Here is a 26,481-nt window from a genome sequence, read left to right on the forward strand (position 1 = left end):
ATTTTTTTCATTTGTTTTAATAGTGGGAGGAAGAGTTGTAAGTTCTCCAATATTGTATTTCTCTTTGATCTTGCAGAACCCTAAATCTTCCACCTTTTGCTGCTTTTTCCCTTCACCACCCAATTGAAAAGGGTGCTTCTCCTTTCCTTTTTGTCTTTTTTTCTTCCCATGAACTATATTTTGAGGAATGCTCTTTAAATAACTCTTGGTCCTTTTAATCACAGGTACTCTGAAGTCATTTCCCTGTAGTCTATGTTATGCCCTGCCTGGATACTGTTATCATATTTTCAGACAGAGGGTGAACTTAATCTTTTTGCTGGTGGTTTTTGATGAACCTTAAGCCCCTTTGCTAATTTTCCTTTGTTGACTTTCCTGGAGTTTTTCTCAGTCTGCCTTTGCCTACTAGAGAGCCTCATGGCACTATAGGAATGGAGCTAGAGTGTAAAAGATCATACACTGGGAAGTGATTTTTCTCTTTTTAGTCACAGTCGTTTTAAAGTTTTGGCATTCTCTGCCTTCAAGTTATCCTGAGGGCGTGGTTTTATGTATATTTACATATCCTATCTTGTTTTGAATCATTTGGGGAGGAAATATAGGGAGACAAGTAGCTAGGCATCTGTCACTGTCTTCAGCCACCCTGAAGTCTCCAATTATAGTTGTTTTGAAATTCTTGTCTGTTGACTTCATTTATGTGGATCATCTGTCTATTTGCTTTTATTGGTTTTTTTCCCTCTTGATTCTTGGTCATATGACTTTGCCTCTTCACATGTCTAGTAACTCCTAATTGTAGGTAAGATGTTGTGCATAAATGACTCACAGAGGTTGCAGATATTATCATATTGCACAAGAAAAAATTTCCCTCTTCTCTTCTTGCTCTTAAATTTCATATATTGGACAAATTTGTGTCCTCTCAAAATTCATATATTGAAGCTCTGACCCCCAATGCGACTGTATCTGGAGATGACGCCTCTAAGGAAGTAATTAAGATTCAATGTCATAAAAGTGGGGCCCTAATCTGATAGGATTAGTGCCATTATAAGAAAAGAAAGAGAACTCCCTGTTTTCATGCACCATGAAAGGCCATGGTGGAAAGGCCATGTGAGGGCACAGAGAGAAGATGACCATCAGCAAGCCAGGAAGAGAGCTCTCCCTGGAAATCAAATTGGCCAGAACCTTGATCTTGGACTTCCCAGCCTCTAGAACTATGAGGAATAAATTTCTGTTGTTTAAACCACCCAGTGTACTGTATTTTGTTGTTGCAGACTAATATACTCTATTAGGCAGAGAATGGGCCTCATCACTTAAATCCAATAAGGAATTGGACTAGAGAAAAATTTAGTAAGATTCAATCTACTTCTGGTTTAGTCACATTGCTGGTGTCCAGCCATCCCAGGCGTTTCATTGCAAACACGGTGGTTCTTTGCCTCTTGCCGGTACTGAAAGGCTGCAGGAGATACATTCCTGCCCTTGAGAAGTTTTCAGCTTACGTTTTGTCCTCCTGTCCCAGGCAACTTCAAGATTTGACAAATGTCTTCAGAGAGACTGGACATGTGTTTGGGACAGCTTCTTCCCTAATGAGAATTTGTTTTCTAAGCTCTGTGAGACTGTGAGAGATTTCAATACAATGGGGAGAACCAGGCATGGTTTTGAGGCCGCTCAAGTTTCCAATGCTCTACAAGGTCACAAAAGCTTTGCTGATTGCTCTTCTTCCAGCAGAGCCCCTCCACCTGGGTCAAGCCCAATCATCAGTGCATCCCCAGAACTGACAAATGCCCTGAGAGAAAAATGACTGGCAATCATCAGGTCACCTTAGAATTGTTCTCTGTCTCTCTAGAATTTTTGTTCATTTAGTCTTCATTGATTTCATAGCTCTCTATGAAGAGATTTTGAAAATGTTTTTTGTAATATTTTCCACTTGTTCAAATAAGAATACTGGCCTATCACATCCTGCTCAGAAGCAGAAGTTCTTCTCTATGAATTTCTAATCTTTACAACAACTCTGGCCCTCTGAAAGGATCTAATAGAACTAATACTTGTTTGTTGGAATGAGCAAATATATAAATACCGTTGTGCGTCACTTAACAGGGATGCATTCTGAGAAATGCATCCTTAGGCGATTTCATCACTGTGCGAACATCATAGAGTGTACTTACACAAACCCAGATGGTATAGTCTACTACACATCTAGGCTATGTGGTACTAGTTTAATGGGACCACTGTCTTATATGCGGTCCATCATTGATCAAAATGTCATTATGCGGCGCATGACTGTAATGCTAATTTTGCCTGCTTCATGATCCTTACTGGGCCAAGTTTGCCACTCAGTTGGGGAAGGCAAAGTAGACAATGTTATTTTGGTGATACAGCAAAAGTGCTATGGCCAAGATTCAGAAACATGTGGCAAAGGGCATATTTTAGAAACATGAACCACTCAGACCCAGACAGTCTAGACTCTTGGTGTTTCAGGATTCTTGGTGTTTATTTTCATCAGTTTTTGCTTTTTAAGTTCTCCTCTACAACCCCAAGATGGCAAGTAGTGGATGAGATATTTGCTTACTAGCTTATCATCTGTCTTCCCAAATAGACTCCCTGAAGGCAGGGACTTTGGCTTGCACGCCATTTTATGCTCAGTATCTAGCACAATGCCCAACCTATAGTAGCTGCTCAAATCATTTGAATGAATGAGTGAATATCACTAAGTTCTTTCACGGTGTGGCTTGTTAGCAGATTAACCTAATTAAATGCATAAAATAGAAGAAAAACAAAACAGTGGAAGTTATTGACAATAACATTGATACACAATATGACTTTTAGAAACTTGAGAAGAAGCACTTTAGCAATAACTTTGATTTAAAAGAAACAGAAGTTCAAGGAGATATTCTATTTTAAGGTCCAAAATAATAATCATTTATGAGATTAGATTGTCCTAAAACCCCTCAAATAAAATAAAATCCTGTCCATCAAAGTAAGAACTTTGCAGAAAATAAACTGCAAGCAAAACTTCAAAATGTAGATAACCTTGGAAATATTTTCAACTTCCAATGCTAACTATAATTGTTGGCCACTGGGAACCTGGCACAGGTACTTCGTCAATAGTTATGTTTACACACACCAATGCCAATAAGATCATACAAACCGAACCAAGGGCAGAAGAGGAAACTAGTTTTCAAGGAAACCAGAGTTAACCTTATATATTATTTATCACTTCATTTTCTCCCCTGGAGAATATTCTTCCATAAGACCTTTATGTAAAAGCTGTATAATTTTCTTAAAAATTGTAAGGCTATATGAAATTATTGATTCTTACTAAAAATCTGGGGGAAAAACAAATCCATTTCAGGATGTCTGTAGGTGAAATAATAATAATGAAAAATATTATAATGTGTGAACATATACATTTTATATATATATTGTTGAAAATGTTCAACAGCAGGATAATTGGTTACAGAGTATGATTCATGTTAAATAATCCAAAAAGTCTATTCATTATGATTTAATTTTCTAAATCAGTCACAAATGAAGCAATCATGAGAGGAGCCAGAGTATGGAATACTCTTTAAATAAAAGTTTTGAATTCAAATCTTTGCCCTATTCTTACCAGTGATGTAACTAACTTCTCTGAACCATGCTGTCTTCATTTGTAAAACAGAAATTATTGAGAGAGCTCAGAGGAGTCATCTACAGTACAGGAGGGTAAGTAGGGTTAACTAGTAGAAATAGCAGAAGTTGATCCAATAAAGGAGAGGAGATCAACCAGAGCACAGGGAGAGAAAAAGACAAAACAAGGAGAGAAAGAGGCAGAACTGATATGATTTTCATTCTTTTAACTGCAAGAGTGGGAAATCTCAGGAGCAAAGTGGACTCCAGCCAGGTGGAAATAAAGGTCTTGGTCAAAAGTACACAATTATGCTCTACAGCAGGTTGCCCTGACAATAGGATCCTTGCTTTACCATAACAGCATTACAAAGAAAACAATTCCTGTAACTGAATTAATATTGCCTTAAGAATTACCTGGAAGGGAGTTTAAAAGGAGATTAAATTACAGACAAAAGTTTATATCAAAACGGAGAATATGATTATGCAGGAAAGGGTTACCTTGTGCCCAAGCACTGGGAGAACATCTGGTACGGACGACCTGCTGCTTTTTGGAGCTGACTTTGGTGAGAGTCAGTGGTAAGTAATAAATCAGGTAGTTGCACAGCCACACTTTGCTACCTAGTCTAATCAGACTGCTGCTTGGATGGAAACCCCAGAAATCAGGAGCTCCAGACTGGGAAATGGCACATGCTCACTCTCCTGGCACCAGCTTGTAGAAGTTTGGAACATCCCAGCCTCCCCAGAGGGCTCTTCCAGCCCTTAACAACTGCCTTGGAAGACAGGGCCTGCCTAGGGGAAGAGAGAGCAGAATGGGTGCCCAGGGATAATATGCCAACCTCATAGGGTGTTCTGAGAATTAACTGAGAAAACTCACTAGAAAAGTACTTAGCACATTAGTGCATAACAAGTGTTGGTTTCTTTACCACCTCTTTCAGCATTTACCATGGGTTACACATTTACTTTCCCTTAAAGTATTAAAGTGTTTTCATTTTGTAGTTTAAACCTTAGCCTACCCACCCGGGCAATATTAGATATGTGTATTTGTATGTTACCCAAACCAGACAAATCAACATATTTGCCTTACAAACTAGTTTCAAGTTTAAACTACTTGCCCAAAATTCAGTCTATAATTTGGCGGGGGGGTGGGCTAGAAGTCTTCAAATGAAAGCATTAAAAATATCACTGAGATTTTTAGAGTAAAGAAACAAAAAGCACTCTAATAATTGACTTTCTCACCCCTTTCTGCCACCGGATAGTGAAAATGTGTCTTGCTAAGCTGTGTGTACCAAGTCTGTGGTTCCTCAGAAATTCTGTTGCTGTTGTTGGTGAATGAAGGAAAAAAGAGAAGGAAAAAAAAGCCAACTGAGAAATTATTTCTAACTTGGGGATTTCAGACATAGGACTCCAGAGACCTTTACTTTTAGAAACTGTTCTTCCCTTTTCAGTTCTAAATATTAAGCAAACCATATAAAACTATGTACTTATGGAATCTCACTGAAACCTAAAGTGTTTTTTCAAGGGAAACTACCAGGATTAAAGAGATTATGAGAAAGAGACTAGAGCGTTGTGATGAAACCAATGTACCATGTTTATTGGTTCATTTTAAATGGCTTTGATCTTTAAAATAAAAGATTGCATTTTATTATAGCAATGGAAAATGCCATTAACTTTGCAAGCATTTAACTGTTTCTGGTCTCAGGATTTCATAATAGAATTTACTTTTCATTAAGAAATAAAATTTTAGGTCATTCCAGGCTGTTTCCCCAAAACCTATTTTAGTTGCTCACTAAACAGCACGAAAAAGGGCAAGGCTGAATCTCGTGGACTGCACAGCTAAGCATTTATGGGGTTAATGTACAATAAAAAGTGACCATTTATTAGTGATTAGTGATTAGTGAACATTTATTATATTGATTATTAGTGACCCCTAATAATCAATAATTTTTCAAAGAGATACAAAATCACTGGGAAGAAAGGTTGATTGTTGTTTTCCTGAATTAGAGGTTTTAGCAGCAAGTGACAGAGACACACATCAAACTGGTATAAGAAGAGAGAGACAGAGAAACACAAAGAGAGAGAGACAACATCAAAAGGAATTTATTGACTTAATTATCAGAGTAGTACTGAGGTAACTATCACTTCAGGCATGGCTGGGTCCAAGGTTTGAGATGATGACGTTAGGATTCAGCTTTCCTGCTATTCTTTACTCAGATTTTCTCCGTATTGGCTTAACTCTCAGACATGATCTTTCTATGTTGTGGCCCTTAAAAGCTGTGTAGAGACTTACAGCCTCCCAGCTTCAAATTAAGCAAAGAAAGGGAGAGAGAGGGAGAGGGGGGGAAGGAAGGAAGGAAGGAGAGAGGGAGGGAGGGAGGCAAGGGAGGGAGAAAGAAAGCAAGAGAGGGAGGAAGGGGAGCTTCTTATTTCCACATGGTCCCAACAAAAGTCCCAAAATTGAGTCTCATTGGTCTAGCTGGAATAATGTGACCAATGACATCCAGGATGTGGAAGCCTCTTTTTGGCCAGTTCTAGGTCATATCACGTATCACCTCAGTGGTCAGAAGGCACAGGAGAAAGGGTGAAGTGCTACCCAAACCTGATGTTATTTGTTTCCAATTACTGTAACTATGTGTGTGTTTCTTCTAAGTCCATGCCTGGCCTCTCCACCATTCATGTTTAAATTCAAAGTGTGCTTTTGGGTAAATCATTCCTCAGTAGTCAGTCAGCTTGGATTGTTCTGCCAGTAATACACACCTAGCCTTATCTCTTTCTGAAGCTTATCACAACTTCCCTTGCTATATATTAAAATTTGGCTCTGCAGGGAACACCATAGTAATTTGGGTTGTTGCAGGAAAGGAAAATACGTGGTGGAGATAGCATCATTGAGAAGATGTGTTTTAGTTTGCTTTCAGAGATGAGTCTGATTCCTCCATGCATGGGGCTTAATTGGATTTAAAAATTTGCTATTGCTAAAGCACAGCTATAGAAAGCTTTGGGACATAGTATAAGCTTATCTTTCTGTTCTTAACAGATAAAGGAGATAAAATATTAGTTTGTTTAGTGAATTTGTTTATGAACATACTTCGTAGTTATGACACAGATGGAAGGGTCAGTAAAGTGGGCGCACCAGCAGTGCTGCCTCCAGAAGCTTCTCAAGGAAGGACATTAGCACTATGCAGCATGGCAATGAGAGGAATGCAGATTTGGAATTATAGAACTGGATTTGTGTCTTGGTCGTACACTTACTCTTTGTAGATCCCTGGACAATTTATTTAACCATCACGTAAGCCTCCATTTCTTTAACTATAAAGTAATAGTAACATCATATGTTCTGCTTAACTGTCTTAGTCCATTCAGGCTGCTACGACAAAATACCACAGACTACGTGGCTCATAAACAACAGAAATTTATTTCTTACAATTCTGGAGGCTGACTGTCCAAGATCATGGCACCAGCATGACCAAGTGAGGGCCCTCTCCCATGTCACAGACTTCTTCTTGTGTTCCCACACGTAGGAAGGAGCTAAGGAGCTCTTGGAGCCTCTTTTATAAGACACGAATCCCACCCACATCCCAAAGGTCCCACCTCCTGACACCATCATCAGTGGGGGTTAGGATTTCCACATACAAATTTTGGAGGGACACAAAGATTCAGACCATAGCATTAACTTACAGGGCTAGTTTGAGGTTCAAATGGAATAAACTTAGTCATTGCCATTCTCTCCTATAAATGAAACACCTCACATGCTGTGTCTTGTTCAGTTTTGTGAGTTTCAGTGCCTAACCCTGCACCTGCAAGTCAAAGTGTGCTCAACAAATGTTTGTTGGATGAACACACAAGTAAATAAGCAAATGATCAAACAGATGAATGAATGAATGATAGCCGTGGCATACAGAGAATTATATTGCTCAGCACTGGCTCAGGGAAGTTCTGAGATTGAACAATATTTTAACAATATTTCAGAACTTAGAAGCCCTGTATTTCACACTGCATGTTTTTTTCTGGGCTTCTCTTAGTAGAAAAGAAGCTGAAAATCAAGACTTGGAAAGAGTAGCAAATTTCTTAGTGAAGAAACAGCCGAGAAAATTACTGCTCTCCTAGCTCAAAGAGAAACATTAATTAAAGGTAAGACATGGGCAAGAAGTAAAATGGAGAACTTATAAGAGTAAATTGTGTCATAATTAACAATTTGTAATTCCTCTAAATTTTAGAGCATGACTATCTTGTTGCAGAGGCCCTTGAATTATTTAAAGTATTTCTGAAAGAAGCCTTTGAGATCCCTGGAGAGGACTTTTTAACTTTTTATAAAGGTTCTTTCCACCCCCGTTCAGATTCTCTGCACAAGTTCATATGGTAAAACACATATGATCTGTAGTCTGGGAAAATGGGAATGGATTTATGTAAACCTGGGACTATCCTGCTTATTACAGTGACATCAATTGGGGGGTCTCCACTATGGAAAAATATTCCAGATGTATAATTATGGGGTCTCCAGAATTATGCATTCGGACATTTTAATTTTATCTTTGCTTAATCTTTGTTTGTTTAATCATTCCCAGTGAGGAAAAATAGCTCTCTTATTACTGTTTTTAAACCATGGCAAACACAGATTCCAATATCTATACAAAATTGTGTATGTGTGTTTGAATGGAGGAGTAAATATTGTGGAGGGGAGGGAGTGATGCAGAAGGATTTTGAGACAGGTACTATAATGTATTTTACTCTTCTTCTTGGTTCTCCTGACTAAACACATTTGTGTTCTACTACTCATAGCTATAACTACATAGAATGCATAATAGAAACATTCTCACATGTTCATCCAGCCACAAGTACAAGCATGAAACAAATTTCCACCAAGAAACTCTGCAATTTGTGTCAGGGAAGAGAAATACATGGAACTAGGAAGCAGTCTCCAACTACGATCACATTTGGATTTTCTCAGAATACGGTGTAAGAGGGGGATGTTTCTCAGCTCTGTGTCAATAATTCAGGACCTGGAGGTGGTGGGTGACTAGAGAGATTGAATCTTGGTGCCCCCATCCCCACTAAAAATATTCTGTTTCAGCTTCCTAGCATACAGCACAAGGAAGAAACCAAAGTTACCACGACAATTTCTAAACTGGTAGCAAAACCAACAGTCTACTGCAGGTGGGGGAGAGTGAAGATCTTCATCGCCTCTTCCCATCCATGAGCATAATCGCTGACCCTGTGGGTTTGCTGAAGGAGACAATAAGTAATGAACTCATTACAGAAATAAACTTGCAATCCAATGGAAATGGGCAAAGAACATGAGCTGAGAGTTCACATACACTCAAAAAGCAAATGGCTCTTAAACATGTGAAATAAACTAGATCTAACTAATAAAGAAAAAAGGACAAAATAAAACTACAGTGAGATATCATTTTCATGTGGCAGATTGAGTAAGACCCAAACGTTTTATGGTTCATTGGATGGATGAGGGTGAAGGCACTATTGTTGGTGGGGATGGAAATTGATAAAATTCTTTGGAAGTCTATTTGAAAATATCTACCAAAATGTAAAATGAACACAGAAAAATTCATAATGCGCACACATCTCTAGGACTTTTCTTAAAGATCTAATCACCCTAACGTGCAAAACCATATGTACGTAAAACCATATTTATTATGGCACTGAATACTGTTTGTAAGAACAAAAGAACACAGACAATCTAAACATCTGACAACAGTAAAATGCTTAAATAAACTAAATGCCTGTACGATAGAATATCATGCAGCCATTAAGGAGAGGGAGGTTCTGATATGGACTGATTGCCAAGATATTTTGTTAAATGACATCAAGTAGATACAGGAAAGGGTGCCAATATTCTGCCACCCTCCTCCATTTGCTATCCTCCAGCCTTCCTGTCCTTTTTCTCTCTCAGATATGCCAAGCTCATTTCAGCCTCAGGGCCTTGGTACTTGCTATCCCTTCTGTCTGGAATGTCTTCCCAATTTTCACATAGCTGGCTTCTGTTCATCTTTCAGGTCTTAGTGCAAATTCCTCCTCCTTAGACAGACCTTCTAGTTACCAGCAGCCACTAACATCTTTCAGTATGTTACTGAAAGAATCAGCCTACTTTGCTTGAAACTGTGTAATATCACTAATAAGTCTGTGAAGTAGTCCATAGTAGCTAGAATGCCCCACTTGTCTCTTGTTTGATTTTCTTCATAGGACTTAGCACTACTTGAAAACATTTCATTTTAAAAATTGTTTTATATGTTTATTACTAACCCTTTCCTCTTGCACACACTCCAACATATTAGGATTTAAGGTCCGTAAGGACAGGAATTTTGTTGTTCTCATCCCTACGCCTCCAATATTTAGAGCTGCACTGAATAGAGTAAACTCTCAATAAATGTTGAATGAATGAGTGAATAAAAGAGATACCCATATATGCAAAAAGTATTTCTGGAAAGTACCCAAGAAAATGTCAGGCTGGTTCTTCTAGGAAAGGAACAGAAAGAAAACTCATGTTCTGGTTTCAGCGTGAGAGAGAAACTAGATGAGACACCATGCCTGACCTAGGTCTGCTCGAGAGGCAAGGAGGTGTTTCTTTGCCCTTACAGGGCCATCAGTGTAAGGCCTCCATAGCAGCCTTCATTTCATAGTCATAGAAGAATTGCATACCTGCTGTGAAGGCAGAGTTGTTACCTCACATCGAAAATCAGGGAACAGTTAGAAGCCATTTCTCAGCTCCAAGCCCACCTTCTGTACTGGTAGATTGGGATCACTCAAACTGCATCTCCAAAACTCCCTTGCCATCTGGCTTTCTATTATGTTCTATCAATGGGAATCACCAGAGGAATATCGGAAGTAGTAAGGAGGGGAGGAGGAGCTAATATCCTATTTTCTACTTCTTGTCAGCAATCTTTTATAATAGCTCACAGTTGGCTACAACTTTCACCTTTTCCCAGCACTCGCAGTTCCATTCTTACCAAGCTGCCTAGTAGCAGCCCTAGTAGGAGGTACGCTGCATTCCCTTACCAACTGTGCTACTCTCCTGAGCCCTAGGAGACCTCACGGGGCCATGTCCCTCCTCAGAGGGTCAGGCAACAGCTGCATGGAGTCTCCTCCCAGAAGCCCAAGCACTAGTTCTGTAGGGCCTCTCCTCCCAGCTCATAGGTTCTGGTTAGGGGCCTCTTACCTATGTTCTCCAGACTTGAGAGTGGTAGCTGCTTCCTATTATCTCCATTAATCTCTGGACACCTCAGCATCCTCCTTTTCTCTTTCAGCCTTCCAACTTCTGCATAACCAATTCCCTGTAATTCTAACTATTACGGTTTCTATTTTCCTTCCTGGAACATCACTAGCGCAGTACTTGTTCTGGGCCTTCTTCTCTAGGTCTACGTTCTTCCCCTGGGTGATCTTCCTTTATTTTGATCCATTTATACCCCTTAAGACATATGTCCAACTTCCTATTTGCTATTTACATCTTTTTTAAAAATGTTCTTTATTTTTAGTTTTTTATTGCAGTAACATTGGTTTATAACATTATATAAATTTCAGGTGTACATCATTATATTTTGATTTCTGTGTAGATTACATCATGTTCACCACCCAAAGACTCATTACAATCCACCACCATACACATGTACCTAATCACCCCTTTCCGCCCCTCTCCCCCTTTCCCCTCTGGTAACCACCAGTCCAATCTCTGTCTCTAAGTATTTGTTCGTTGTTTTTATCTTCTATTTATGAGTGAGATCATACAGTAATTGACTTACTCCCTCTGACTTATTTCGCCTAGTGTAATACCCTCAAGGTCCACCCATGTTGTCACAAATGGCCATATTTAATCCTTTTTTATGGTTGAGTAGTATTCCATTGTGTATATATACCACATCTTCTTTATCCATTTGTCTGTTGATGGGTACCTAGGTTGCTCCCAAGTCTTGGCTATTGTGAATAATGCTGCAATGAACACAGCGATGCATGTATCTTTACACATTGGTGTTTTCAAGTTCTTTGGATAAATACCCAGCAGTGGAATAGCTGGACTGTATGGTACTTCTATTTTTAATTTTTTGAGGAATCTCCATACTGTTTTCCATAGCGTCTGCACCAGTGTGCACTCCTGCCAGCTACATATGAGAGTTCCCTTTTCTCCACATCCTTTCCAACACTTGTTATTTCCTGTCATGTTAATTATAAGCCATTCTGATGGGCGTGAGGTGATATCTCATCATAGATTTGATTTGCATTTCCTTGATAATTAGTGATGTTGAAGATCTTTTCATGTGCCTGTTGGCCATCTGTATATCTTCTTTGAAGAAATGTCTGTTCAGATCTTTTGCCCACTTTTTAATTGGGTTGTTAGCTTTTTGGTTGTTGAGATGTATGAGTTCTTTATATATTTTGGATAATAACCCCTTATCAGATATATGGTTTACAAATATCTTCTCCCAATTGTTAGGTTGTCTTTTTGTTTTGTTGATGGGCTGTTTACATCTTAAAGTCTAATAGACACCTCAAATTTATCTTGGCAAAAAATGAACTCCTGGTGCACCAATCTCTTCCTCTGCCAGAATTTCCCATCTCAGTAAATGGCACCTCTATCCATTCATTTGTTCAATCCAAAATCCTAGAAGTCATCCTTGCTTACTATCCTTCCTTGATTAGTCACATTCAGTGCATCAATATGTCATGTTGGTTCCATCTCCAAAACTGCACACCCATTTCTTCCTTTCCATCTCTTATGTCATTCCCTAGTCTAGACCATCATTATCTATCACTTTGGCTATTACAGTTGCCCTCTAAGTGGTCTCCATCTTTCCTAGAGCTGTTTGTTGGCTTCCTAGAGCTGTTTTTCTACCTCATAGCCATAATAATATTTAAAAATTTAAGTCACAATGAAAATTAAATCCAAACTTCTTATCATAGCCCTATAAGATTCCTGCCTGCACTTTCAACCTCATCTCCTATCACAGCCTGTTTGCACTAACTATGCCCTAGATTCAGAGGTCTCTTCTCTGACTCATGCCACATCAAGCTCTATACAGACTGAGGTCCTTTGAATTCACTTCCTCTTCTATCAGGAAGCTTCCTCTACTGATTGTTCACATGGTCTCAGTTTTCATATCATATCCTTAGGGAGGCATTTCCTGACCACGAAATCTAAAGTAACCTTCCTCCCCTAATTCCTGTCTATCACAGAGTCCGCTTTATCTCCTTCATACTCTTATCTTATTTGTCCTCTACTTTGTTTGCTGTCCAACTATATGGGGAGGGGCCTTGCTATTTAATGTTGCATGCCCAGCATCTCCCACACCTGAACAGCCTCTATTCCCTAAAAAGTGCTCAGTAAATATTTGCTGATTAAATTAATGAATGAATGCTTTTAGTGTTCTCTTGTTTAAAGTACTGCAGCACCCAAGTCCTTATATACTTTCAAGTATATAAAATTTTCAACTACAGTGGAATGGAAATCTACAGAATTAGATTTGTCTCCCACTTACTCTCCTTTCCTATCACACTTCGTAGGAAATTTCTTGAGGAAAAGCAGCTTATAGGATCAAGACTTAGCTAGTATTTTCTTTGGGTAAATAATACAAAAATATAAGTCAGAGATGAAGATACACCAGAATCTATGAGATTTTCACAACAGCGAGATTCATGGCCTTTAAAAATATGTAGAATAAGACGAAACAAATGTTTTCAGTAGATGTTCAGGTGCTCTTTTCTAAAAATAATATACGTAACCACAAATCAATGTTTAAAGCCAGATGGTTAATGAAGGCCAGGCAGGAAACTCCTATAATTCACAGTAATGAGTATGGTAATGAGCTCCCATTATAAACCAAACTTCAGTGTGACACACTGTATCTATTTCAAATAACAGTAATTTGATTGTTTCATATTTTTCAAAGCTCCAAAGCTTAATTTATGGGGAAAAATGTTAAAAAGCCTGATTATGCCACAGTTAGTCAAATGGAAAGAGGCCTATATTTTATTAACAAGTCCTGTTCAAATGTCAGATGTCATCAGAAAGAAAACAATATTCAGACTCAAATGAAAGTTAAGATCTTTCAAAACATGAAAGAAGTCCCATTACTATGGTTGAAAAGAAATGTTTTTTCCTCATTGATGCCTTTATTTTTCAAATAGGACCCTAAGACATGTATGTTCTATTGAACAAAGCGTTTCAAGGACTCTGTCACTGTAGAAGAACGCAAGGGATTGAATTTTATTTTAGTATCAAAAGCAAATATTTATTTTTACATGTAAAGTTCACCTTGATGTCGGAGGGGTAGTCTGAAAAGGTATTCCCAGTTACCCAAAGAATGTGAGCAGGAGCACATTGCATATGCAGACCACTGAATATGATCACATGGAGCCACTCTGCTCTTGGGAGACATGGCACACTGGGCCACCTTCTTGTAAAAGGATAGAATGCTCGGGGCTGAGTATTGAGAAATCAAGGACTTCAATACTCATTATTGTTTTCATCTAATGTGAAGTTGGCAGCTCACACATTGTATGTTTGGAATGCAAGCCATTACAATTGATGTGTGTGTTTGATGCTCCATATTTTTATGTTATTTTTATTAAACTATTATTTGCTCTTAGGAAGCACACTTTTCCCCAAAATGTGACAAGATTAGAGACAGACATGCTTGGACAAATTCTAATCTTCTATTAGGTTTCTGAATAGACTTCAGTTATATTTACTAAGGACTGGAGGTTTATTTTTTAAAGTGTGTAATACAGAGGGTCTCTGGTCTGAGAACAAAAAGATAAAATTGAAGGTGTGAGTACTATATTGAAAATTGGACAATTAAGTAAATTTAGCCATCTTCTCCCACCCAGCTCCCCATATGCTAGTAGCCAGGGCTTCGCCATCCATGAAAGAGATTAAAGGTCTCTGGAAAATAATACTAACTTAAGATGAAGTTCTAAAGATGCTGACATTAGAAATTTCTCAAGTAAATAGCCCAACCTGATCACTCTACAATGAAATTCACAATCCGTAAAGCCCACCAATGCACTCCAAGTGGCCACTGACCTATTTAAAATACTAGAAAATATGGGAAGACAATATATGTCAAATATGAGAAGATAATAATAATAATATATATGCATATAATATGAGAAGACAACAGTACTATAAAATATGAGAAGACAACCAAAGCTTATCAGACATTGGAAGCCAGCATATAGTTGGAAAGATAGAGACCAAAACAAATAGAGTTAAAGCCAACTTGGAGATAACAGAGACTTGCAGGAAAAAGAAAACCTAAAAATAAAAACAAAATAGCATTAACATCTACAGAGAGATGAGAGATCATACAACCAAAAACAGGAACAGGATACATACTATAATAAAGGAATATTCAGATTACAAAGAAGAGCTTTTACAAATGAAAAATATTATAGTTAAAAATGAAAACTCAATAGAAGAGTCTTCCCAAAGACTTTTGAGAGAAGATTCAGACAATTGTTGAAGGATGAGAGGTTGAATAGTGATTAAACAGATAAAAAAATTAAGCAAATGGAAACAATAATTACTCCAGGGAAAACAAAATGTTGTGCAGGAAAGTAATAGTGCTCAGAGTTTACTACACGTCTCAGCTATAAACACAATTCACATAGTCATGATAATGTATTAATATGTAATGTTAATTTAACCAAAATTACAATATAACTCTACTGGAGGAAAAGGGAATGAGAAGACTCTGCATATGTGAAGAGGGAAGGAGAGAGGGGAGAAAAGAGAGAGACATAGTATCTTTTAAGATGGGAAGTGAGCTAACAATGCTAGAAACTGAAAAATCAAGTAGTAACAAGGAAGAATGCTCTTAGAGTCATGAAGCTAAATAAAAACATAATCAAGTAAAAGAGAGGAAAGTGATTAATTCTAGGGAGTACAAAAAGTTGAGGAGGGGGGAGCAATGCTGTGTTTCATAGTAAACTTTGTAAACTATTGGAGTCTTTAGATTTTGTATATGATTAACCCTAATAAAAATAAAAACTAAAAGGAAATGAGGATGAGACAAGGGTGGAGGCAGTGACAAGCCTCAGTAAACAGTGCATACAAGGGAAAGAGATCTGTGTTGGTGACGGTTGATACATCTCCTGGTGTCTCCGGACTGACAACACTGGGAAGAGAGAAGGTCGATGACCACATGGTGAGCGGAGACACATGACACAGTACGAGTCATCGATGGGACTTAAGGATCCTTGGCCTCCAGACATGTCTCGTTTGCTAGTTTCTGGCTCTGCCTCTACATACGTGAGTGACCTACATACATGGGTGACTTACATACATGGGTGACCTACATACGTGGGTGACCTTGGACAAGTCAGCTACTCTGTGCACGCCCTGACAGCCCAGCTGTTTCCCGTTCATTTTGTATTCTTCACAGCTTGTAGCAGAGAGCTTTGTAGAGAGTAAGCACCCACATGCTTCTTTATAGATTATTTGGATTGCTATTTTCTTTGGGAAAACGTTCCCTATATTTAAACAAATATTTAATGTACATTTTTTGTAGAGTAACCTGTTTGGAAACTGACAAGACATAGAGATAGTCCCAAGTAATCATCACATAGAGCTTCTTACATAATAACCCAAACATGACCAAAACATTTTTCAATGTTTGTAATCACCTTCAACATGTTGTAATCACCTTCAAACTCCAAATCACTTTTAAAAAGTTTTTGACTATTTTTTGAATTACAAATAATACACACTTTTTACTGAAAACTTTGAAAGATACAGAAACACATACAGAATCAATATTAATCCCACTACTCAGAAATAATCATAAAAGAGTTTGGGTATATACTCCAGTTATTTTTTGTTTACCTATATATGTGTGCATAATTTTTACAAATTTGGAAATATACTGCATGTTCTGTCACCTGATTTTTTTCATTTAATTGGTTATAAATATTTCCCCTTATCATTAAATATTATTGTCACTATCATTTTAATGGCTTCATAGTGTTCAACAAATGTACAATAATTTATTGCCAGCTTTATCTAATGTTTTCCACGGTTTGTTTTTATAAATAAGACTGTGATGAATAACCTTGTACATAAATTGTTGTGCTCATCTATTTATTTCAGTGGAGACAGACTTTCAATTCCTGGAAGTTATTTTAATTCGTAAAGGTAGAATTTCTTGAAAAAAGAGGACGTATATATTTTTAAAACTTTTGTTACTCTTTGTAACTCTTATTAAATTTCTCTCCAACTGACACTTCCACCAGCAGCCCACATTTTGTGCTTTTGAATACTCTCGAAACGGACAAAACTTGATTTTTGGAAACAGTTAAATTCCTCACTAGATATCCTACTTCTGCCCATAGATTACAAACTCTTTGAGTTTGGAGACCACCTCCTAAAAATTCATCTCTTGTTTCCTCAAAACATCAAGAAAAAGTAAGTTTGTATTAATACCCCATAAATAAGTTCAGTGATCAAACTGGGTGATGCTGTTTGAGTCAAAATAATATGACTATAAAGTAATAACACTGATTGTGTACGTTGCCAACAGGCTTTGAAGCACAGCTATACCCTCACTCATAAGCACAGAGAACAACCGTCACAGAAGACAAATGGAAGATAACGTGGGATTTACGTGTTTCCTCTGGTGGCTTCTTCAAATTAGTGGTTATTTTTTCAGACTATTCAGAGGTGATACTCATTAAAAGAAATCCCAAAAGAATAGAACATGCCAATGATGACAGAAGTGTGTGCTGGTTAGTGTTGTTTTACATAATGAGACAAAATTGAAGTAAATATATAAACATAGATGAATAAAGTAAACCTTAATGAAAAGCCTCAGGGAAAACAAGTATTGCTTTTTGTTGTTTTTAATTGTCCTTTACTGAGACAGAGCACAATTGGATTCTACAAGTGGCTTGCAAGAAAAGCTTCCTTCAGCTGCTAAGAGTGCTATTCAGAGGTTGTTCTCAACACTGAGATGGGTACTCATGGTGTTTGCACTGAGGCAGAACAAACAGAAACCTGACATATCTTTCCAGGTCAGGAAAGAGGTGGTTAGAAGCCAGACACAGCTGTTACACATGACCTATATCAGGTCCATGTAAAAGGCCAATTATCTCCCTCACATACACTGGAGACAGGGCTCCACTCCCCATAAATCTATTCAGCCTCTGGAATGCCCTGGAGTTTCACCTTGCCTGCCCTCTCCAACTGAGGTCGTCCTTAGTGATTCACCTGGGGCTCCTCCCTCAGCGCTGGGTTACACAGAGACCTCTGTCATTGTAACTTCTTCCCTTCGTCCAACTGGACTGTCTTCAGGTCAAGCCAGCCTAGGGTGCTATTGGAAGAAAACAAGCTCATGCCCTGAAAAGGAGAGAGCAGCTGTTTTACTTGCCTTCTGCACAGGCAGAACAATGGCGGGCTGCACATCCAGAGCTCCATCTCCAAGGCAAAAACTTGAGAAGAGATGGCCTTGAAGGATGCCTCTTGTACTGTATTTAAACATCTGTGGATAGTGTTGAGGTCTCTTTATTAGTAAAATTTGGTTCTGTAGTCAAAATTGTGGAGAGGACAACGTTTGTCTTCTGTTAAAAAACAAAATTGAGATCCTTCACCACCTACTCAGCTCAGGTGCCTTAGCAGGTGTTTTCACATTTCTCAGCTCATTTAAATCTGATGACATTCCAGGGAGGTGAGCTATTTCCACTTTAACAAATGAAGGAACTGAGCTAAAAGAGGAAGTAATATATCCAAAGTTAACCAGTTAATAAAAGGAAAAGCTAGAATGTAACTTTGGGTCTTATTAATTCTAAAATCCCTGTGAATGTACTCTCCCCATTTCTATTTGCTTCTTGGTGTCCCCTCTTGTCTGAGCTCTTCCTATTCATATTGACTTTCAGCCAGCTACCATGCTAGAAGGAATTTAATAATACAATTCACAGTGCATTACCTGGTTGAGTTTTGGTTGGGTTTGAATAGGAAGCAACAATGGAATGAAATTTCAATGGTGAAATTTTAGATATCAGTGACAATTTGATACAGGAGACATTTCACAATTATACTCTCAGAAGAGGAGACTGAGGTTTCTAGTGGGATACCTAATAGTCTCAATTCTAGAATGCCCTGAAGTCAGGGGCCACCTGTCTCTGCCCATCTGTGTTGTAGTGACATGGACAAACATGCCTGAAAAGTATCTTCTGATGAGAGTGATGAAACACTGTGTTGGGGTTTTTAAGTAAAAATATATCTGAAGAAGGAGATGGTAGCAGAATAAGAATTCTTTTGTATGAACATAAATATAATTTGCATCTTTTTTTCTAGTCTCTCAAAAATATAGCTATAAACATAAAAGCTTATCTATCCCTTTCAACTCTTGATTCATTAACATGAACACTTAACAAATTGAGCAGTGGAAATGAAGCATTTTTCTTGTCCATACATAAAGAAAATGTGTTATGCTATCCTCTTTGAGTGTATGTTCTGGTAATGCTGAAAGAAATTGTGAATTAGAAATAAAAGAAAAATTATTTTTTCCTGAATTTATATAGAAAAACTGTTAGCTCAGACCTTATATTGAATATGCAACTGAAAAGTCTACAGAGCAGATATTCAGCACCCAGCAAAAAAAGTGCATGAGATGTGAGCCAGCAGAGAGCACTCAGTTATCATCCTCAACAACCAAAACAAACATTCATTGAACATCTAATATGTAGAAATTACCATTGGTGCAACGGTATTAAACTACAGACTTTGTCCAGATCACACCAGTTTTTCTACTAACGTCCTTTTTTCATGTTCCAGGATTTAATTCAGGATTCCACACTGCATTTAGTTTGTCATGCATCCTTAGTCTGCTCCAATCTTTGACAGTTCTGCAGTCTTTTGTTGTCTTTCATTGCCTTGAGGCTTTTGAAGAGTACTGGTTAATTATTTTGTAGAATGTTCCTCAGTTTAGGTTTGTTTCATGTTTTCTCATGCTTAGACTGAGATTATGCATTTTTAGAGAGAATACCACAAAATCGACATGCTGATCATCACTGTATCCTATCAGAGGGTACATGATGTGGATGTCTTATTATTAGTGATGTCAATCTTGGTTAAGGTGTGTCTGCCAGATTTCCCCACCACAAATATACTATTTTTCCCATTGAAGGTAATAAATATTTATTTGCTTATAATAAGAGATACTTTGAAATTACTCAAATGTCATATTTCTCCTTAAATTTCACCAACTAAACAACTCACTTTTAAAGAAAAGGCAAACGTAATCCTTAGCTAGGAGAACTCCACCAGTGATACCAAAAGCCAGAAGTGATTGGTGGCTATTATGATAATCCTAAAGTAGAGAAAATTCGAATTGCTAAAGGCAGAGCATGGGAAACCAAAAGCACTCTCAAAAGGGCATAAGGAGTCAAACAATTTGCCATTAGTACGAAAAAATCCTCCTCTTTTCAATAATTCAAGGGCAGAGCTAAAATAAAGAGATACATTGATAAAGAGATAAGCAAAGAGAAACAGAAGGAATTCCAGATGGACCAGAGTTATCAGAACTACGTTATCATTTGTATTTCTTAACTCATTTTTGCATCGGTAAGTTATACAGTTGACAGATGATTTAAAAATCATATTTCCAGTGTTCTTCAGATCAAGTACCTAAAGAATCATAGGCTTGGGGGTTTTTGAATCATTAAACTTTGACAGACTATTGAATACCACTTGTTGTAGGATTGGTTTATTAATTTTCCCTCAACACTCAATTATAACATTGCAAAATCTATATTCAAGTTACTCCCTAAAATATGCCTTCAGACTTATTTCAATACCAGCTTCCCCAACCATAAGAGGCAAAAAATTTATGAACCCTGTCTTTGCAGAATTGACTTGACCCTCCAAGAATCCCAGCTGAATTCACTGTAGCATATACAAAGAACTGTTACTATTAGATAGTTTATCACATAAAAAAGCAATTTGAAGTTAATTCATATAAAATACCAAACTATCTATATTATCAGTGAACCAATTATATATTGGCTTTTTCTGAGACAGTAATAGCATCAATATCTAAAATATACTTAGTAATTTTTATGTGCCGGTTACTAAGTTCTTTACATGGATTATCTCATTTAATTGTCACAGCTTTATGAGGTGTCAAAAGAACTGTGAAGGGTTTGAGATTTTACCCTATTTGTAAGCTAACAAGATAGCCTATCATAGTTTCACGGATGCTAGCAGAACATGAGACTCTTGGGTCAGAGACAAAGGACTTTATTACCCACAGAAATAGCAGTAACTAGAGTATCAGCATTGTCTTGGGCCAGTTCTCCAAGCCCAAATTCCCACAGGACAACACGAAGAAGGTCAGGTGACATGATGCACACACAGTGGGTTGCGTTACAGGAGAGGAGCCTTGAATTTAGGGAATCCGAATCTTTTAAAACGGACAGTAAGCATGCCACTCCGCTCCAGAGGGAGACACTATCTTCCAAGTCTATAAACTGTACAGACATCCTTGAACAAATAGTTCAGAACAAAGGCAGTCAGTGCCCCTGCTCACAGGATGTGCAGAAATGCAAGACACTCATGGAGCTTTATCTCACAACATGATGTAGGTACTATAATTATTCCTATTACAAATGAGGAACTTTAAGCTTAGAGAGAACTATATGAATTTAAGGAGCCATTCAATGAAGGCATAAGGAACTGGCTTTTTCATGGGAGTGTTTTAGTATTCATAAGCTCCCCATAAAGTGTTGCAAATTGCACCTGGGTGAGTTTGCAAACTGTACAGGAGTGGGATTGTGTATAAAGATGCACTTAAGGTAAACTTTTCATTAGGTGTTTTGAAGAATAAATTGTGCTTTCTTCTCTATAATGTCACTTTTAAAATGTAAATGTTAACTTCTGTATATAATTTCACACCTACTGTGCTCTGGAGGGGAGTATGCCACAGTAGAAAAAAGATGAGCCCTGAAATCAGACAGTGTCCAGTTGAAATTTCAGCTCTATACTTATTAACCTCTCTGAGGCTCAGTTTCCTCTGTGAAATGGGAATCCCTTGTAGGGTCATTGTAGGAATTAAATGAGATCATGAATGCAAAGCTCCCAGCACAGTATTCTGATACATAGTAAGTGCTCAATAATAGAGAACAATAATTCTTACTTGTAGGATGATTGTTAGCAAAGTCCGTTTAACTTCTGTTGCTTTCAAAATTTGGAAAATTCAACAATAAATTCAGGGGATTTTTAAGTCCTGTTTTTCCATGTAAAACCTTTTTCAGGCATTGAGGATGTGTCATATTGAATTTAACTTTTTTTGTTCAAAGATTAATTTTAAACGTGGGGTGAAAACTCTTCAAGCTGTCAAAGCATTAGCTTTTAGCATTGGAATGGATGTTGTTCTTTTAAAAGGTCTCCTAATATTATTTCTAATGACTTGGAGCAGGAAAGCTTGTCATTTTCCCTAACACAATGTGAATAAAAGACAAATGTATGCTGGGAACCGGAGTTGGGAGGCACTCAGTTATCTACATTTGCCAAAATGTGTGTCCTAGTGATCAATTCAAAGGGCCTGTGACTTTACATAGGGAGTTGTGCTGTGTTAGAGACAGCTCTGTTGATCTTTTATACATTCACATGGAGAGATGTTGGAAGATGAAATTGCATTTTATATTCACTTGAAAGTTACACCACAGCCATTAGGTAAAAGCAAGAATAATTGCCTGCTCAGTGGGCAGGCTGCTACAGAGGAAGAAACACACTCATCAAATAGTTGTGTTTTTCGGCTTTGGTAGATGGAACATCATATTCTTTGGTGAGTTTCTCCACCCTGTAAAATTTAATGATTTGCCCTCCCTGCAGACTGCTGAACAAATTATTGTCCACAATAGCTTGATGTTGATTTGCTTTTGAAAGCCTCTCAACTTTAACTAATAGTTGCAATCCAAATTAACAATAACCAAGGAAGTATGGAAATTATGGGTGCATTCTGGTAATTCACTCCAAACTAAGCTTGTTATCTGCATGAAATACAACCGTGGCTCCATGAATAATTCTCAAAAATGTTGAATTTAAAATGAGCACTGGGTAGGATAAGCAGTAGTTGAATAATACTTAAACTCCACCATCTGGTATTCTAGTATTTTAGTGTGAGCTGAATTTCTTTTATTAGGTGTTTATTTGAGATTCTTTCTGTAAGGATTCTTTTCTTATGCAGAGGGAGCTCCATAAATTGGGGAATGGTAAGAGTTATGATTCAGGACTGTTTTCTTTTATAACAATTCTCTTAAAAAGAAACACGATGTCAGAATCTCAACCATTTTCCCAAAGGGGCAACTGAAGAATTCCTGAAGAAATTTGCCTTAATTCATAGAACTTATTTGTAAGATTCCATAGGGTTTGTGGGTATAGAGAGAGGGAAAGAATTACTCAGGTAGTAGGAAAAAAAAAAACATTATATAGTAAAAATTATTCACAGGAAACAAAATGATTGTTAGTAGGAGACAGGACAGGATCAAAAAATAATAACAAATATACAGTAATGTTCTTTGGGAGAAAAATAAGAGAATAAGATAAGGAATTTCAAAAAATGAAATGGGTATCATGAAAGGATGATTTAATGGGCTCATCGTGCTGGGGAAAAAAAAAAACCAATCAATGTTATTTCCCAAAAAATTGTATACTAAGTTCTTTCAGTGACTTAATGCGAAATTTGCATGAGAATTACTTCACTTCTTCCTGATGTGAGAAAAGTAATAAAAAGTTACATGGAGGAAGCAGGAGACAATAATAGTGACATTTACATAGCTGCTTACTGTTTATCAAAATACTTTCACATGCATTATCTCCTTTGATAGACACAACCCTCCGAATAAGGCAGGTGGAACTGATCTTATCATCCCCATGCTACACACCACGAACAAGCTGAGCTGAGGGGTGACAATAACTTCAAGTCAGTTTTCTTTTTCAATACTCTCAACTTTAATTGTCATATTTCAAATTAGCACTAACCAAAGTGGCAAGGATATTCTGAGTACACTCCAAGTAAACTATGATCCGCTTGAAATGTACCTTCCTTCTGACTCCAAATTCAGTTCTTATTTAATTACACTATACCACCTAAAGAAATCTGGCTCTGCCACCAACTGAAAAATATACCCTAGTCTAGTCCCTTAACTTCTCAACACCAGTTTCCTGAACTAACATCGACAGAGTAGTTAAAATTTTACAAAGCACTTTTGCATCCAGCATCTCATTTAATGTTCATAGCAACTGTGTAAGGTAAACATTTCTATTTTTTAAAATACAATAAATTTAAATTCAGAATGGGTATTCGGCTTGCCCAAGATCATGCTGACAATAAATGTTAGATCCAGGTCTCCACTCAAGATCTCTAAATTGCCTTACTATGAAATCTGGGATTGGGTTAGATGCTTCCTAAGATCTCTTCCAGTTCTATCTTCCCTGGCTTCAAAGACTGACTGGAAGAATCTATTGTTATTTACATATCAATAGTATTTTACCGGTAAATTGTATAATATTAGGAATAAAAAATAAAATAAAAATTTATGTATTAAAGTACTTCCTGACATCTACTTTTCACAAGTGTGGTGGGAAAAACAAAAGATAAACCAAAACCTCTCTCTACCCTCAAAGAGTGCATGCTCTGGTTTGAGACATAGTATATAAACATCCACTGCCAGAAAAGCACCACAAAGTGCTCTGGGGGTCAGAGCAGGGAGGTGGCCTTAAGCCTTAAACTACAGGATGGGTTTAAAGCCTCAGAGATTAGAGCAAAGGAACAGAAGAATGATAACCCAGGAAAATCTCGTGTGCTGTCTACCTTTTTAGCATATCTCATCTCTACCAAAAAGATATTAGAATTTGTTTTCTTGTAAATGATAACAGTAATATCATTGTTGTCATCTTTATTATTATTCACTATTAATGTAGCCCTCCTAGCAAAATAAAGTCAGGCAACATTCATTCAGTCCCTGAAATATGATTCACATGTATCCTCAAATCCAGAGAGCATCACAAATGCAGAGAGCGTGCAAATTTTAGGCACCAGTTTCACCCTTGCCTTCAAAGTAATCTTTTCTTCTGTTTTGTTGTGTCTTTATCAAGATCTGCCAAAAAGTCATTCAAGTGACCAGTTCAAATTTTTCTTCCTCTGTGTCTAGCCTCTAAAAGTACTAACGTAAAACACTGGAATAAATAAAAGGCCAAAAGACAGAATGGAAAAAAGAACAGAAGCAAAGGACCAAGGCAATTATTCTTGAGTAATTGAGATCTGACAAACTTTTCTACTACCCATCCTTGATCGGTGTTATTAAGTTGTACCCTGTGACGTTACCTCAAAGCCAAAACAACTTACCCACTTATTCCTAACTTGTAACAACGGACCTAGTGCAGATATTTTCCACAAAACAAGCAAGGTGGATGTCAGAGCAGACCTTGGAAGATATTGAGAACTGAGAACTCAATAGTGGATCACTCTGGCAGCAGATTAAATAAGTAATACATGAGCATCAATTCCACATGCTCTTTCCATTTAAATTTCAGCACTGAATCAAACATCAGGCAACTGTGTAAGATGAAGTAGGACCAAAGCAAGAAGGAAATTATAATAATGTAGCTTGCAATACAACTTCATTTCAAATAACATCTTTCATATAAACTGGTATCCAAAGTGCTTTACCGAATAAAATAGTACAAGTAAGTGGACAGCATGGGGTATAAATTACAGAAAACAGTGATGCAAGGATATTATATGCGGAGTAAATTAAAGCATTCCATCATAAAGCCACAGCAGTAGGAAAGAGCATGAGGTACAGCAAAGTGCATAATTTTAGATGAGGTGTAGGAAACTTGACATTGATAAGAAAGCCATTTTTCTCCCCACTTATGTTTTCCAAAATGAAGTACTTACCATTCTCTTTTAGTAGAATTCTTTAAGCTGTGAATTTGATAAAGCTGAATTTTTGGATGGTTAGCTTGAATATTACAATCAGTCAGAAAGAAAGAGGGGTTCTGTGTGAAGAATCAAATATCCACCAAAATGGGCTATCTAAAAGTGGCAAGTCTACAGGTGGCAAAATCATCTTCCAGGCATTTATATCACAGTAGTTTAGAGTATGGGAATTGTCATCAGACCCATCAGATCCATGTCTTAACTCCGTCACTTAAGAACTGTATGGCCCTGGACAATGCATCACCTCTCTTTGCCTCAGTTTCCTCATCTCTAAAATGAGAATTACTATAATATCTATTAACAAGATTGTCATAAAGATTAAATAAAATTTATATGAAATGTTTAGCACAGGGTCAGTAGCACAGTCATTTCAAATGTTAGCTACTCTAAATATTAGGTATGAAGAGGAGGTCTGAGTCCCCACAGGAACTCCAGAACCACCAGGGAGGGCTTCTAGGTTGCCAAAGCCCAACGGTGTTCAGATACAGTAGTCAGGATTCACTTCAGAGCACTCCCCACTCGCACACCCTCCTCCAGGGGGGCTACAGCAAAGTCCAGGTGTTCAAGGGTATGAATCTCTGAAGTCACCCGACTTTTGGTTTGTAATCAAGAATCTGAAACAACAGAAAACTGATACTCCTTAAAATCTGGTAGAAGATCTAGAGTAGATCTTTTGTTAAGAGGTTCATGAAGGGAAGTTAGGGCACATGAGCTCATCCATTTAACAAGAGATTATTGAGGTTATAGAATCAGATTTCCCAGCCACACTGCTTCCTCCCTGCTCTTACCGACACCCTAAATTATGGCTCTGCTGTGTTGCCTTGCTTGTTCCTCTCTGTCTTAGATGACTTCCAGGAACGTACTCCCTGTGGGAACCCGCAGCGTCCACCATTCCCCTGGTGTTAGTTACATATCGCTGCATAAAAAATTATCCCAAAACTTAGCA

Source organism: Ceratotherium simum, chromosome 4 (assembly GCF_057802395.1).
Source record: "Ceratotherium simum simum isolate JZ-2026a chromosome 4, ASM5780239v1, whole genome shotgun sequence".
Taxonomy (NCBI): Eukaryota; Metazoa; Chordata; class Mammalia; order Perissodactyla; family Rhinocerotidae; genus Ceratotherium; species Ceratotherium simum.